Below are 14,266 nucleotides of genomic sequence, written 5' to 3' on the forward strand. Positions count from 1 at the left end.
AGTATAGGAAACTGCTGTGGCGTGTGGTAGTCATTATGCTACAGAAAATTGCTGATGCGTTGTGATGAATTTACGTCGCGCTGCCGTCTGTAGGTCAGTAGTGTCGCTCGCACTGCTGAAACTGCTGAGCGGCTGGAACGCTACCGGCGCACGTTACAAAAAAGGGTATTTCAATTTGGTTTCTCAAATATGTTTGGCCTCGCCATGGTACATTTACATCTTAGGCTCCATTTAACATAGAGCTTGTACAAAGTTGGCCGCTAAAAATTATTCAGCTAGATCATTTAATCATTCGCCTCTATCTTAAGACATTTTGCGTTACGCATCCCTCCCCAAGTGAGGTGTCTAAAATCGATGCCTTTTCGTTGAAACAATTACTACTAATCTGCTTCATTCATCTCGGCCACTACACACTTCCACACTCGGCCAGCTATTTAAGCCTAGCCTAAATGACTGCCGAGCACGCTCCTCCAGATTTATGATCCCCGTTGCCGAACCGGTGCACACAGGTGAAAGGAGAAACCAGCGATGTCCAACGTCCAACGAACCCTGCATCGCCCGAGCGTGCCCAGCGCGCGCGGCAGTTTGCTTTAGATCTCCACCCTCCGCCCCCGCCCAAAATCAATTCCAATTCCAACCATTGAAGGAAAGAAGCTAACTACCCATCAGGCGAACCCCTCAAGCTCGGGCTCGGAAGCAGCAGCATAATTCATAGCTAGCAAATCTCGTACACACGCACTCTCGCTTGTCCCTCTGCTTTCCGTCGGGTTTCGGTCCAAAATTTATTCTGGATCGCGGCGCGCCACGATGCGTTGCAAGGTGTGGCGTGCGTGCGTGCACGAAAGAAGCTATTTTGCACGAGATGCAAACGATGCACAAATTAATAACTCTTCTCTTCCACCGGCGGCGCGGCGCGCCTTGCCAAGAGACCTGATTCTCGCCGCCACTTTTCCGGTGGTGAAGGCGGCACTGAGTGAGCGGAACGGATATCAAAATCTTTAACTGGTGTGTTTGTAGGGTGTGACGGGGAAAAGTCGCTTCCAAGACCTTGGCACACACACTATCACACACCCACACGAACTACATGGTGCGTGAGGTGTGAAACGATTATTTATTTTTAAAATGATACTCCGGGGACTTTAGAAGCGAGGAGCTCCTTTTATGCATTTTCAAACATCAGGGACTGCACTTTAATGATAGAGAGTGAGTATGATATAGAGACCTCTTTCCCCGGCAAGAGATTTAATCTCCTCCCAAACGCACTACTCTCGATCGCCAGCTTATCACGCTCCTGATTAGACTGTACAGCTTTGTTGATCTGCATGCGTTAAATTAGAGATAAAAAGGCGCGCGTCCTCATCACGACGATAGGATCTCTATCTTGATTAACTCTCTCTCCCTCTCTCTCTCTCTCTCTCTCTCTCTCTCTCTCTCTCTCTCTCTCTCTGTCTCTCTCTCTCTGTCTCTCTCTCTCTGTCTCTCTCTTCCTCTCTCTTTTTCTCTCTCTCTCTCTCCTTTATCGCTCTCTCTTTCTATCACATACGCATGTTGAGTGTATGGATTTATTTAAGAAAAGTCTCGCAACAGACCATGCCTCAGATGGGCTATTAAACGTGGCTGACCGTTTCGCTGCTTGTTACATTTTATGATTCACCGGCATCGTTCACGCCTTTCCACGCTAGCTCGATTATCTGGACGGCAAAATTTTCTTTTTCTCGCCTTCGCTACCCACTCCGCGCTCTCCTGGTTAACGCTCGTGCTGGTGCTTCTTTAATGGATGAGTTTTAGGTTCGTTACCTTACGGGTAGTCACCTAAGCGGTGCACCAGCGCCGAGGTATTGTGAAGAAAACGGAAAGAGAGCAAGCGTGATAAACGTAAACGAAAGCTCCTATCGCTTCACTTTGCTTGTACACTGTACTGATAGTACATGGAAAGCAAATAAAATATCGACTAAAACACACCTTAGGATAAACCTTTTCTCGTCCAGTTTTTCCGAGCGGTTTTGCATCATTATGGCGCCGTTGTTCTTTCGAACGCGTCTTCCGTTGGAGAAAAAGGAAAGAAAAAAAGGAAGAAGAAAAAAAATACTTACCGATTTATTTTTCCCTCTTTTCCAATGTTTCGGGCTAGCTTGCGGGTGCGCTGCTGATGAAGATGATGATCAGTCGAAGCTCTCTGCCCAAAACGGCACCCGGAGCCACAATTGTGCAGCAATTACCATTGACCTAATAAATTGCCTCCCGCCCTACCGAACGGTTCCTTACCGCCCCCGGTCACGATCGGGCGCGATCGACGCAACGAAAAAAAAAGGAAAACGAAAAAGCAACGAAAAACAACGAAATACAGCCCCCAATTCGTTGGGCCGGTCCGTTGCCGGTTTTGATCCGCTCAATCCGTTTGATACCGGGTCTTGTCGGGTTTATGAGTTTCACTTTATGGGCACCATTGCCGATCACCGATCACATGTCCGAACGTTCGGGTTAAGCTTTTCCTCTTTGGGTGTATTTTTTTTTTGTTTGTTCGTGTTTCGCCTTCCTAATCTTTGATCATCTTGCATTTTTAGTTTGGCTTTCTTCGCGAGAAAACGAGAGAGGGAGGCACTAACAAGTTTGTGCATCACTTCAGCTCGCCTCCGAGCGGTCCCAGCCGCCAAGGGGCATTTCAAAGTGTCCATTTTTTTATGTGTCTGAAAAAACAACCACTACTAGCAATATGAAGACGTTAGGCTTGTAAAGACTGGCTTACCCTACCAGGTACGCTGCCTGGTGGCAGCTCGTGCACCGAAACAGGCGCCTTAGAGCAGCCAAAGCGGACAGTCGAACGGAACTGCTCGCCGACCGTCTATTAATTCATCCTCATCCAAACATGACGGCTTTCTTCGCGTGGTCAATCCACCTGCACATGCACGCATCCACATTATCGGTTGGGGGGAAGCAGTTTTTTAGATGCTGTTGCTGTTACACCCAAGCAACCCGTCAGCTAACCCCTGTAAGCCCAGCGGCCGTTTACTGCGTGGAGGTGATATATATTTATCAGCTGCTCGAACTCGTGGAAAGCCCTTCCGCTGCCAATGCGTGCTGATGATTGGAGGTGAAATTTTCGGAACTAACACACGCGGGCACGCCGTCCTTCCCATTTTCCACAGCATACAGCAGCAGCATGAGCAGAAAGAGGCATGATTAATTTATACTTATCCCTCTGGCCGACCGGAGCGCAGCCAGAGGCTTCTTGAGCTTATTGGAGCAGCCACTGCCGCCACGATCGGATCCGCCGACCGACCGTCGACGACCGGTGATAGCGATTGAAAGAAAGTAACGAGAGAGCGCTGGTTCATTTGCTGCTAACGGCGCTGGTCGATAAAGGCTGGTGTGCTAATGAAGGGAAAACTAGGATGGCAAACGAAAACCTACAAATTGAGCAGAAATTGTTTTTTTTTTCTTTTTGCTGGCAGTTCCGAAAGAAGGCGCGCAACTATTTGACTTGATGAGGCTTTTGATTGATTATTTTGTCAGCGCAGATCAAGTCGGGCTGTAGTGACGGGCGAATAATGTATGCAAGGGCATGGAATCGTACATGGATAGCAATCCGCTATCAAGATCTTTGCAGATCTGTGTGGTATTTCATTTTTTTACGCTAAGAAGTAATTGGGCAGACTTTTCCGAGTGTTTGTGGTATCATAACGTTTCCATTAAAAAATGGACAAAATGTCGATTTTTCATGGGTTTATCTTTATCAGTACTAACGAAACGTTAACTTTCAATAATAGTATCCCATGAATCAGTAAACAAAAGTTGACACCTCTATCAGTCAAACTCTAACCGTGATGACCAAAACAGTAAAGCAACTTTGTTCGGGTGCGTGCGTGATCAAATACCGCCCATCGGTAGCGTCTAAAGCGGACTTCGTGCGGCAGTTTGTGGACGTCCCTCTGAGCGACTTGAGGTTCCAATGGAAGCTGAAAACGAAGAAGTCGAGGGACATGTGGCTAGACTGCTGCGTTAGCTTGGCCGGGAGGTCGATGCAACCGGCGAAACAGTGAAATACTACCTGGGGAACTTGAACAAACATATCAGGAAGCAGAAATAGCGCCATGGTTTGCCGCAGAATGCGACCATTTGAGGAGGAACCGATCCAACATCCCCCAGCTATGTCTCATCGATGTTTTCTAGACCAATATGATGCAAAAAAGCTACTCCAACAATTTTGTCGTAAAAACTGGGGAAGAATTGATAAAAATCGAGGTGGGTCTTAAAAACATGCCTTCACGCCTGTCTTCGTCCGCGCTGGCGAAAATTCCGGATAACTGACGTAAGGCAGCATGCAAGGTCGTATATTTATTTTTGAAAGTAAGCTTAAATATTTACTTTGGATCCTTTGAATGGAATGAAATTATCTCTCTTAGTTTTTGTTTGTACAGCCAGCCGAAAAAGCTAGTCTTACTATTCTCAGATATAGCCTTAACCATAGGACTCATCTAATAGATTGTCTGATCAACGCGAAATTCTGCCGTTGAGCCCCTGTACATGTAACTTAAGATGAAACATGTTCAAACTAACTTTCGTCCCTTCCATATTCGAGGGAGCCTTGTCAGTAGGGAATGGATTAGCCAAAAATTCTGCGATTTTCAATTTGTCCAGGGGTACATAGATCCGCTTCTGTCACAACAACTTCCCCTCTATCCACAGGGTCCAAAAATTGATAGCGCACAGTGGCCGTCGAGCAGTCGTCGAGGCCGTGGTTTGCTTCACAATTTGATTCAATTTTACGACCACCGAGAGAGAGAGAGAGCAGAAAAAACCAAACAACCGTCCAGCGCCAGCCAACGTTTGGGGGAAGCGAGCTGCACCGGCGCGGAGCGATAGGCCGCGGGATGGTCAATAATAACCCGTAGGCCCGTAGTGTCGGTTGCGCTTGCCTGCACCTGATTGCTTCACGCTGCCGTTAACCTTTCCTTTTCGTCGCCCCTGCACACCTCCAAAACCTTTCCGGCGCTGTTTTTGCCAGGTTCTAATCAAGCCACTTTATAAATATTTAGATAAAGCACCGGTGCAGCACGCACGTACGGCCTAGCGGAGGTCCATTTCTTCCCACTGTATGGAGTTGGGTTCTATAGCGATTTGTGTCGTTTTTTCCTGTTCGTTTGTTTGTTTCGGAGCATCTTCATCGGATCGACCTTTTATCCGTGGCTGCGGCAGTGCTATCCGGCTCGGGGGACAACTTGAACCGATGGCAGTGCACGGCAGTTGTTACGTAACGCCACGCTGAATCATCTCATTAAAATTGATTGATGCGCGTTAGCGTCAAGCCACGTGATGCCGACCCCACTGGTAGGAAGTGAGCAGCAGCAGCACTCCAGCACTTACTACTAAACAGTTTTAAACGGCGCAGGGTTAGGGTTTGCTCGAGACAATTTATTCCAATCATCAGCCGGAGCAGCCTGCCTGGGCGGTTGCTGGCAGTAACAACAACAGAAAACACAAACGACCTATCCTTACACCGTGCTCGCGTGCTAGCAGACGTGTCGGTTGGACACGATGCACTTGTTGACGTTGCGCGAAAACACCATTCCCTCCGGGCAGGTCAGGTGCACCGAGACGAACGAACCGGCCGGCTGCTGCACCTTGCACAGGAAGTACGACCGGCAGTCGACGGAGTTGATGTCGGCGAAGCGGCCGGTCGCCGTGCACGGATACTCAGGCACGGGTCCGGAGTAGCTGAAGCTACCGCCCTCATCTTCGCCCGGTCCGTCCTGTGGCGTTATTCGCGCCGGCGTGTCTGTTGGGGCCGATGTTGAGGTGGTGGGTTTGTCGGTTGATTGTTGCGCTGCAGAAGTTGAAACGGGCTGGAAGGTGGTCGTTGTGCTTGTGCCCGATGTCCAGAGATGTCCGATGTCTACTGATGGGTCGTCAGGCTCTCCTGAGCCGGGATCGGGTTCACCACACTGTGAAGCGTAGGTGCCGGAAGAGCCCTCGTCGAGCATATCGTCCGCCACTGGATGCTCTAGATCGGTTCGGGGCATACAGCGAGCTGCTCCAGTGGAGAACACCATGCCCTGAGGACACTGTAGAAGTTGCAAGCGCAACCGGCGACTAGCTTGCTCGGACTCAATGGAGTCCCATCGACAGCCGAAGTACGTCCGGCAGGTACGGTCGGTTGGATTGGGCAGCAATCGGTCCGGCTCGCTACACTCCAGCTCCTCGCCACTATCGTCCTCCGGAGCAGCAACTTCAATAGCAGCGGCAGGAACTCGGGACCCGCCGTCCACTGCCAGCCGCGGACGAACTGTGGACGGCTCTGCCTGCGTACAGAACGTCGCCGGTACCGTCTCACTACCGACGCACCGGGCAGCGGTGCGGGAAAACACTGTCCCAGCGGGACACCGCACAAGCACCCGGGCCCAGGCGCCCCTCGCATCCCTGGTGCAGATGAAGTACGTACGGCAGTGCGCATCGGCATCGTTTGCAAACCGGCCCGAGCTGGTGCAGCGGCTACGGTGAGACCTGCTCCGCCCATTCGCCGGTTCCGATTCGCCTGCCTGCTCCGGGGGCTTCCGGGCGGGCAACACCACCGCCACCGCTTCTTCCCCGGCGAGAGCCGCCGCCAGATCCGTCCCGATCGCCCCAACCGGACACACGTACTCGGCGCCCGGTACGCAGCGCGTCGTCAGCCAGGAAAACACCGTCCCCGGTGGACACTGGGCTAGGGTCGCCCTCAGCGTACCGGTTGCCGTCTGCTGACAGTGAAAGTATCGCTCGCACCCGGCGGCGCTGCGGTCTGCGAACCGCCCCACGGTCACGCACCGGAACCGCTCCACACCGACGTCATCGTCCGGACACTGGTAGCTGTCCGGCGGTACGCAGCGCTTCTCCGTCTCGGAAAACACCTGCCCGGCGTCGCACAGGAAGTTGCGTGACCTTAGCCGACCGATCGACCGTTCCGTTCCCTCGCTCGTGCACCACCGGTACCCGCGGCAGTGCGGTACCGATTCGTCCGGAAAGCGACCCTCACTCAAGCACACAAAGTCTGACAGGTGGCCGCCACCACCACCACCGAATGTCGCATCCGCTACTTGGGCCGCCGGCACCGACACGTCCGTCACCGGGCGGGGCGTTGTCGTCCCGTGCGCCGCATCGCACTCGTACTCCTCCTCCGGCAGGCACGCGTGCGCCTCGCCCGAGAACAGCTTCCCGGCCGGACAGCTCTGCCGGATCGGCACGTACACGCCCGGGTCCTTCGTCTTGAGGCAATTTACAAACTGCCGGCAGTCGGTCGTGCCGGGCAGGACGAACTTGCCGCACTCGTAGCACTCGTGCTCGATCGCGTAGAAATCCTCCAGCGCGGCACAGTCGGTACCGGTGATGCAGCGCTGGTACCGTCCGCTGAACAGTGCGCTCGGGCCACATTCATCCTGGCGCAGCGTAAATGGACCCCGGCCGGGCTCGCCGTCCGGGATGCAGGTCAGATAGGTGCGGCAGCTCGGATCGTCCGGATTGGGAAACCGGCCGGGCCGGCTGCACTGCCAGCTGCCGGGGGCCGGCGAGGACAGCGACTCTAGCAGCGCCTCCGAGGGTTCGGGCTCCGTCTGCACCGGCCAAGCGCACGACGCGACGATGTAAACGAGCGCTAGCAGGCAGTACATTCTCTGCCACTACCGACACACTACTTGCTTGCACCTGCTTGACGCACCCGCACTAGACTGTCACCGGGCATGCGGCCATCCAGGCTGCAAGGTGTCCGGTGGCGCGTGACGAAGCGTACTAAATCTGCTCGCCCTAATCTAGCGCTGCTTTATAGCGCCTGCTAGTGTGGGAGCACTATCAGTGTGGGAGAACCGTTCTGTACGCTCCGGCGTTTGATTGTGTGTGCTGGAGCGCTCGTGCTTGCGCTCGCTCCTTCAATGATTGCGATGATAACACGACAAGGGGATCTTCTACTGGGGCGTTGCTCCAATGACGGGCACACATTTTTGGAATATTTGGAGATGTCTTGCTGACTAAGATCCTGGAGAATGGTTTTTGGTGGAGTGACCTTGGAAGATATGCTTCACTGACGATCAAACATTTTTGGAATAGTTTGAGATGTCTTGCTGATCAAGATCTAGGAGAATGGTTGTTGGTGCAGTGAACTCTGGGAGACTTGCTGCGATGACGGGCAAACGTTTGTGGAATATTTTTTAATATTTTTTCTAATAAGATGTCTTGTTGGCTAAGATCCAAAAGAATGGTTTTTGGGTTACTGATCTTTAAGGGACTTGCTTCAATGACGTTCAAACCTTTTTGGAATATTTGGCGATATCTTACTGACTAAGATCCAGGAGAATGACTTTTAGGGGACTTGCTTCAATGAAGGGAAAATATTCGGAAAGTTTAGAGCTGACGATTAAACTTATATTTTGAAATTTTCAAAGTTGTCTAGGTATCATTTCGATTGTGACGGTGATCAGGGGAACGAAAATCGGATAAAAGACAACAAACATACACATATGCACATGATTATGAGCACAATTTTTCAACGTCACTGCCGTTCCGGAATCGGGACAGTGACACATGTGGCATTGCGTTCGCAATACTCTTTCTTATTCTTGCTTCGGTTACCCGGTACACAGCTAGAGTTGGCTCTATTCTCATCAGCGCGTCTTCCTCCCGATATGCAAATCAGACCGCGAAACAGAACAGCGACAGCAAAATAAACCAGAGGAAGTAAGCAAACGTTTTTGCTGTCAAAATGCACAAGAGTAGCCTTGTACAACGTGTGCCGCTAGTGATCCGTTGGAAGGAAGGATCTTCGTTTTTTTTTGTTGCTTTGCTGGGAAGTGTCAGTTTTGCGCGAGGAAATTACTAATTGATGCGAGAAGCGTGCCCGTCTGCTCGGGCTGTCTGATGCCCGAGCCTGGTAAGACGAGACCAGGGACGTGCCGAAAAGCGAATGGAGCCAGAAGCAAATGAAAACTTCGAGCAGCATAACAAAAAAAAAAAAACAGTCACCAAACAAAACTTCTGCCTGTGGCAGCCTGAGGTCTAAACGAGTGCAATTTATGTAAGTGACCTCGGTTAAAATGGTGCTGTATGGTCTGTGGCAAGACCGGGTAGCATGACACCTACGCATGTCTCCGAACGATCCAGCTTGAACGCGAGGAAGTTGGCGACGTTCCAAATTGAATCGGATCGCTTCCGTTTTCTGGGAGCTGTATTGGAGCATATATACGATGCAGAGACGTATGGTCGTATGGGGTCGGAACCTTCTCTAGTTGATTGCATGTGTGTAATAAAAAAAAGGTCAAATCCGTGGTTCCCAGTGAAGATTACTCGTCAAAAATCCCCGTAAACTGTCACTCAAACGGCTCTCCTTGCAGTGCACTTAAAACGCGATAATAATCATTCCGACCGGCACTAGCTATCTTAATTAAACATTCATTTTAGCACCGTCCTCCGGCACTGCCGGGGGAACAGAGACCTAGCAATTTCTAGATATCCCCTCCCCCCCCTCCCAAGCAGTGCATATCATACCGCACTTCTTCGAAGTCTTTATGCAATCAAATGCTCATTATATGACGCTTCCCGGTGTGCCCGTCGCTCTCTGAATCTTCCTTTTTCAGGTTGCAGCTCGACCCATGAGCATGATTGATGGTCAAAGGCTCTTATCGAGTAATTGGGACGGGCAGTTTGCGTGCGACAGGATAAGGGATGCAATTGAGCTAACACGTAACAATTACCCCGTCTTGATAATGAGCAGTACACCAGCAGTACCCAAAAGCAACAATGCAGTTTGATGAAACAGACCGACATAGCAGAAAAGAGGAGAAATGGTTTTTAATTAAGCATAAAATATGAGAGGGAAAGAGAAAGGTAATAAATAAAGAGAAAAAAGACAAAACAGATAACATCTCAAATGCCCAACTCGGTAAGCAAATGAAGGAACAATTGGGCAAAAGATAGCGCCATCAAGGTAAGAAAGTATGAAATAAAAAAAGAAAAGAAAGCAATAAACAAAAGCAATAAAATAACAACAGGGAAATCACTCATCAGCTCAAAATATGGCTTTGAAATGAAGCTAAATCAACTCGACACCCCGGACATGTGCCCCATCCCCCTCCTACACCAGGAGCGTGTGATGGAGGGCAATAAAAAAGAAAGAAACAATATAAAATTAGCAACTTTGCACAAATTTACCTCGCCTCTTATTTAAGCAGTAGGAATAGAAAGAGAGAAAGAAGGGAGAGGGCAGATGCCTGTCAACGGAAAAATCAAAACAATCAAAATGATTGAGAAAGCACCAGCCGCATCGTACCCCGTACAGGCTTTATGATTACAGTCAGGGATGTACCAAATCGACTATTTTCTATTTCGGGAAAAAATCACGGGTTATTTACACGGTTTTTGTTGGGTAACTTGGATTTTTTCAATGACACAACAGTTAATGTCAGTTTTTGCCTGTTGGATGTACGGTATCCAAAGGAAATTTGCAGTAAAAGTGGACACTATAACGAGCATGGAAACACGACGCGTTAATGATCCCAGTAAAAGGTATTTTAAATGTAGAGCATCCAAAACATCAGTGCTACAACGTCTAACATAAAGCGTTAAAGCACCTGTATGACCATTCTTGGATAACGTCAGCATAAATGTATTATTTTAAAATTGTGAAAGTTCATCATTACACCATGTAGAGAAACATTTCTGGCCTTTCAAGAGGATTTATGAAATGAGACTGATCGAAAAAGGTTGCAGCAATACTACTTGAATAGTGAAGCATCATCTATTACAACATTAGGAGAAAAAATACTTGCTTAAATCTCAATTGCACTACAAACACGTCAATTGTCCTGCTCGAGCAGTTGATAATCTGTAACGCATTTTGTTTTGCATCCAGTAAAACTTGCTTGAAGTTCTTTGGCACAGTTGTCAATTCCCTTTTTGATGGTCGTATCATGTATAAATTTGTTCGAGTCCATTTTTATTAAATTAGTTGCGTAACTTGATCTGCTAGATCTAATTTGTATGGTACAAATGTACAGGGCACAACGCTTTGATTGATTGCATTTTCAACTTATTAATGAGACATGCTTTCTAAGAATTTATTAAATCCTTAGAGTCTTAAATTTGAAGAAAATGTATTCACTTTTTATAATTGAATATGTAGAAAATTTTATCAATAATAAGATCGCTCTTTTGAACACAACATTGAATGAATTGTGTAAGGACCAAGCTCTGATTGTACGAATTTGTCGAAAAGAAATTAAATGTGTTGAATCACAATCTCGTTAGAAAAATAATAAAGGTTATTAATTTTTTCGGTAGAGAGATCATGTGTTTGCCTTAACTATAACTATATGGACAAGTTTGTTTTATATAATATTTCCAGAAAGATTTTGAAAAAAGTGACAAAAATGGTGGGTAAAAACGATAAAAATAAAAACCCAAAAAAAAACTCAAAAAATAAATACTGCGTTAAAAGTTATTTACCCCACGGTACAACACTGACTACAGCTGTCAATGTATGATAATGGTCGTGCATCGTGGGGCAGGGGATGCTGCCAGCAGCTGATGATAACGGGAAACAGGACCAAAGAAAGTCATCAAATCAAAACATATAGTAGTGTACCAGGCCTCTCTCATTCATTCTTTCTCCACTTCCCGGGGTAAACCACATCCAGTGGCCATCGTCAGACGGTCGATTTTGGTTCCACATTGCACCGGTGTGTACGTGTGTCGTTCTGTTCGCATGGCTAATGCCTGGATTGATGCTTCTGCTTATACTGCTTCTTCCCGGGCCGGACGATTGGTCGTTTCGGCAAAAGGCCCCGCTCGCGCACGTTCCACAACCGTGAGGATGATTTATCAAGGCGTTTCGTTGCGCTCCGGAAAACAATGCCCTGGAATGTGGACAGCACACGGACCCAAAAGCCCGGAGTCGGTTGGCTAAATGGACGAGTAGGTTTTATCACCCGTTACGGGCGGTGGTGCTGGCGTGCTTGGCGATCGCAATTTTGACGCTTCCCTTTTTCGACCCCGAACTCCGTATACCCCCTCAAACCGTATCTTGTTTAGCCGAGGCGTGAAAGCGAGTTCCCTCGCTAGAGACACCCATTGCGGTTTCATGTGATCACTATACTACTGATGATGAAAAAAAAACAAAAACAAGTAAAACGCAATGTGTGCCTGCCGAAGCTAAAAGTTTGCGTTTTTGCCCTAGAAAACAAAGCAACAAATAAAATGGTGAAAAATGATTTATCATCTGCCGAACGTAGCTCCACAAGAGTACTCCAACGGGGGCGGACGGATGAAGGGAACGCTTTCCACCATGTACGGGTGACGTTTCTCCGAAATTATCGGAATAGTATCGAAGAGCCATAAAATTTCATGAGCTTTCAAATGGTAACCCTTTTTCCTTTTCGTTTCACTCTGGTCAAGCGCTGCAAGGCAAGCACGATGCATTTGCATTTTCCGTTCGGCACGCGCATAGGAAGAAGAAGGTTGAACAGTTTTTCCCCAAAATTTCCACCGCCATACTATCGCAAGTCAAACTCATTCGCTCTCTTTTGCCTTCTTTTTCATCTATTCGCAACATCTTTCGAATGCTCAGTTCACCTTCGCTTCGCGGTTTCGTTCACCCGTACAGCTATTTCTCTCTCTCTCTCTCTCTCTCTCTCTCTCTCTCTCTCTCTCTCTCTCCTCCATTTGAGGGGAGGGGGGGGGGGAGAAGTGCGGGAGATCCTGTATCGAATCAATCGATCTTGCCGCATCCGACTTCCGTGTCGCGGTTGAGCGAGTGCTGGTGGGTGATTGCAGCTGATTATTTTTTTAATCATACCTTCCGGGCAGTCCCGACCGCACAGCGCACTCCTTCAATCCGAGCTGCTCATAGACCTCGCCAACACAGGGGTGCCAATAAAATAAAATAAAAAGATGCCCTGACTTTACGCTTGCTTGTGCCTGTGCTGGACGAGATGGACGAGGAAATGCGCACAAGCACAATATCTGTTATTTTCCTTTCCCTGGCAAGGTTGACACATAGCTGTAATGTCCGGTATGGTCGATGGATTTTGAAATCCGTTTTTGTAATGTTTTCTTTTATGTGATTAGCACGTTGGCTCTTGGCATTATTGTACTCCATAGCCAGCTTAATTTCCTTTTTTTACAGTCATTGCCACTAAATGGCCTTAACTCACCTATTTTTGTCTCCAAAGCACACACTTTTGACAGTGCGCATCGATTTTTGCCTCTAAATCTGTAAGACTGTACGTCAATCGCTTTATTTACCAATTTTAACGTAATGTCTGAAACTGTTTGTTCCGAAAAAGATTAGATTTAAGTTAATTTAAGATTAGATGGTTAAAAAAAGTTGGCTCGTGTTTTCAGGTGTAAACAATGGCTGTAAAATGTACCGTATCGCTTCTAATTGAAGACATTTAAGGCATTTTGGCATTTAGTATTTTCCTACTGATTCATTTTTTACCGGTCAAGCCTCTGTATAACTCACTTTACGCGAGCAAAACTTCTAAAATGAAAAAAAAAAGATTTCCGACAATTTTACTCAAAACATTGTAAAAACTCATGAAATTACAGGAATATTTTGATTAACATTCCGGACAGTTTTGACTTCATGTTTCATATTTCAGACGTTTTGATTCAAATTTCGGAGAGCCTCAAAATGTCGGTAAAATTTTGGAAATCCATATACATACAGCAATTAGTTTTCCACTTTTTTTTAAGGTCTGGACACTTGATTCTGAATGTCGGTGTCCTCCTAGTATTAAATGACAGTATTAAATACGTGTTTTAATAAAATTCAGAGTACCATATGCTAAACCAGTGTTGTTATCATGATGATAACTACTTCTACAATGAATTCCGATGTACTTCAATTCACGTGGACGCGATAATTAAGAATTATAGACAAAATTACACTGGCGTCGGTTTTTAGCAAACATACTCAGAGTGTCTCCGGTGGTGATCTGACCTATAGAAAATATTTATTTACCATCGCAGCAGGGCCTATTAGTGGTCAGACACCTTTTTAACCGATTCTTGCACATCAGGGCAATCATCTAAAAAATCATGGCATGGCCAGCGATGAACTATGAAGAAATAAGTATGAATAAAACATGCCGAGTGTACGGAGTGTAAAGCTGTCCGTAATTTGATTCAGAACGGTATTTAACTGTATTATTTTTTCAAATTCAAATTTTTTTCGAGAGTATTTTTGTGACGTCAAATAACAGTGGTCAATGTCAAATCAAATAGGACCTTAACATTTATCATGATT

Source organism: Anopheles merus, chromosome X, assembly GCF_017562075.2.
Source record: "Anopheles merus strain MAF chromosome X, AmerM5.1, whole genome shotgun sequence".
Lineage (NCBI taxonomy): Eukaryota > Metazoa > Arthropoda > Insecta > Diptera > Culicidae > Anopheles > Anopheles merus.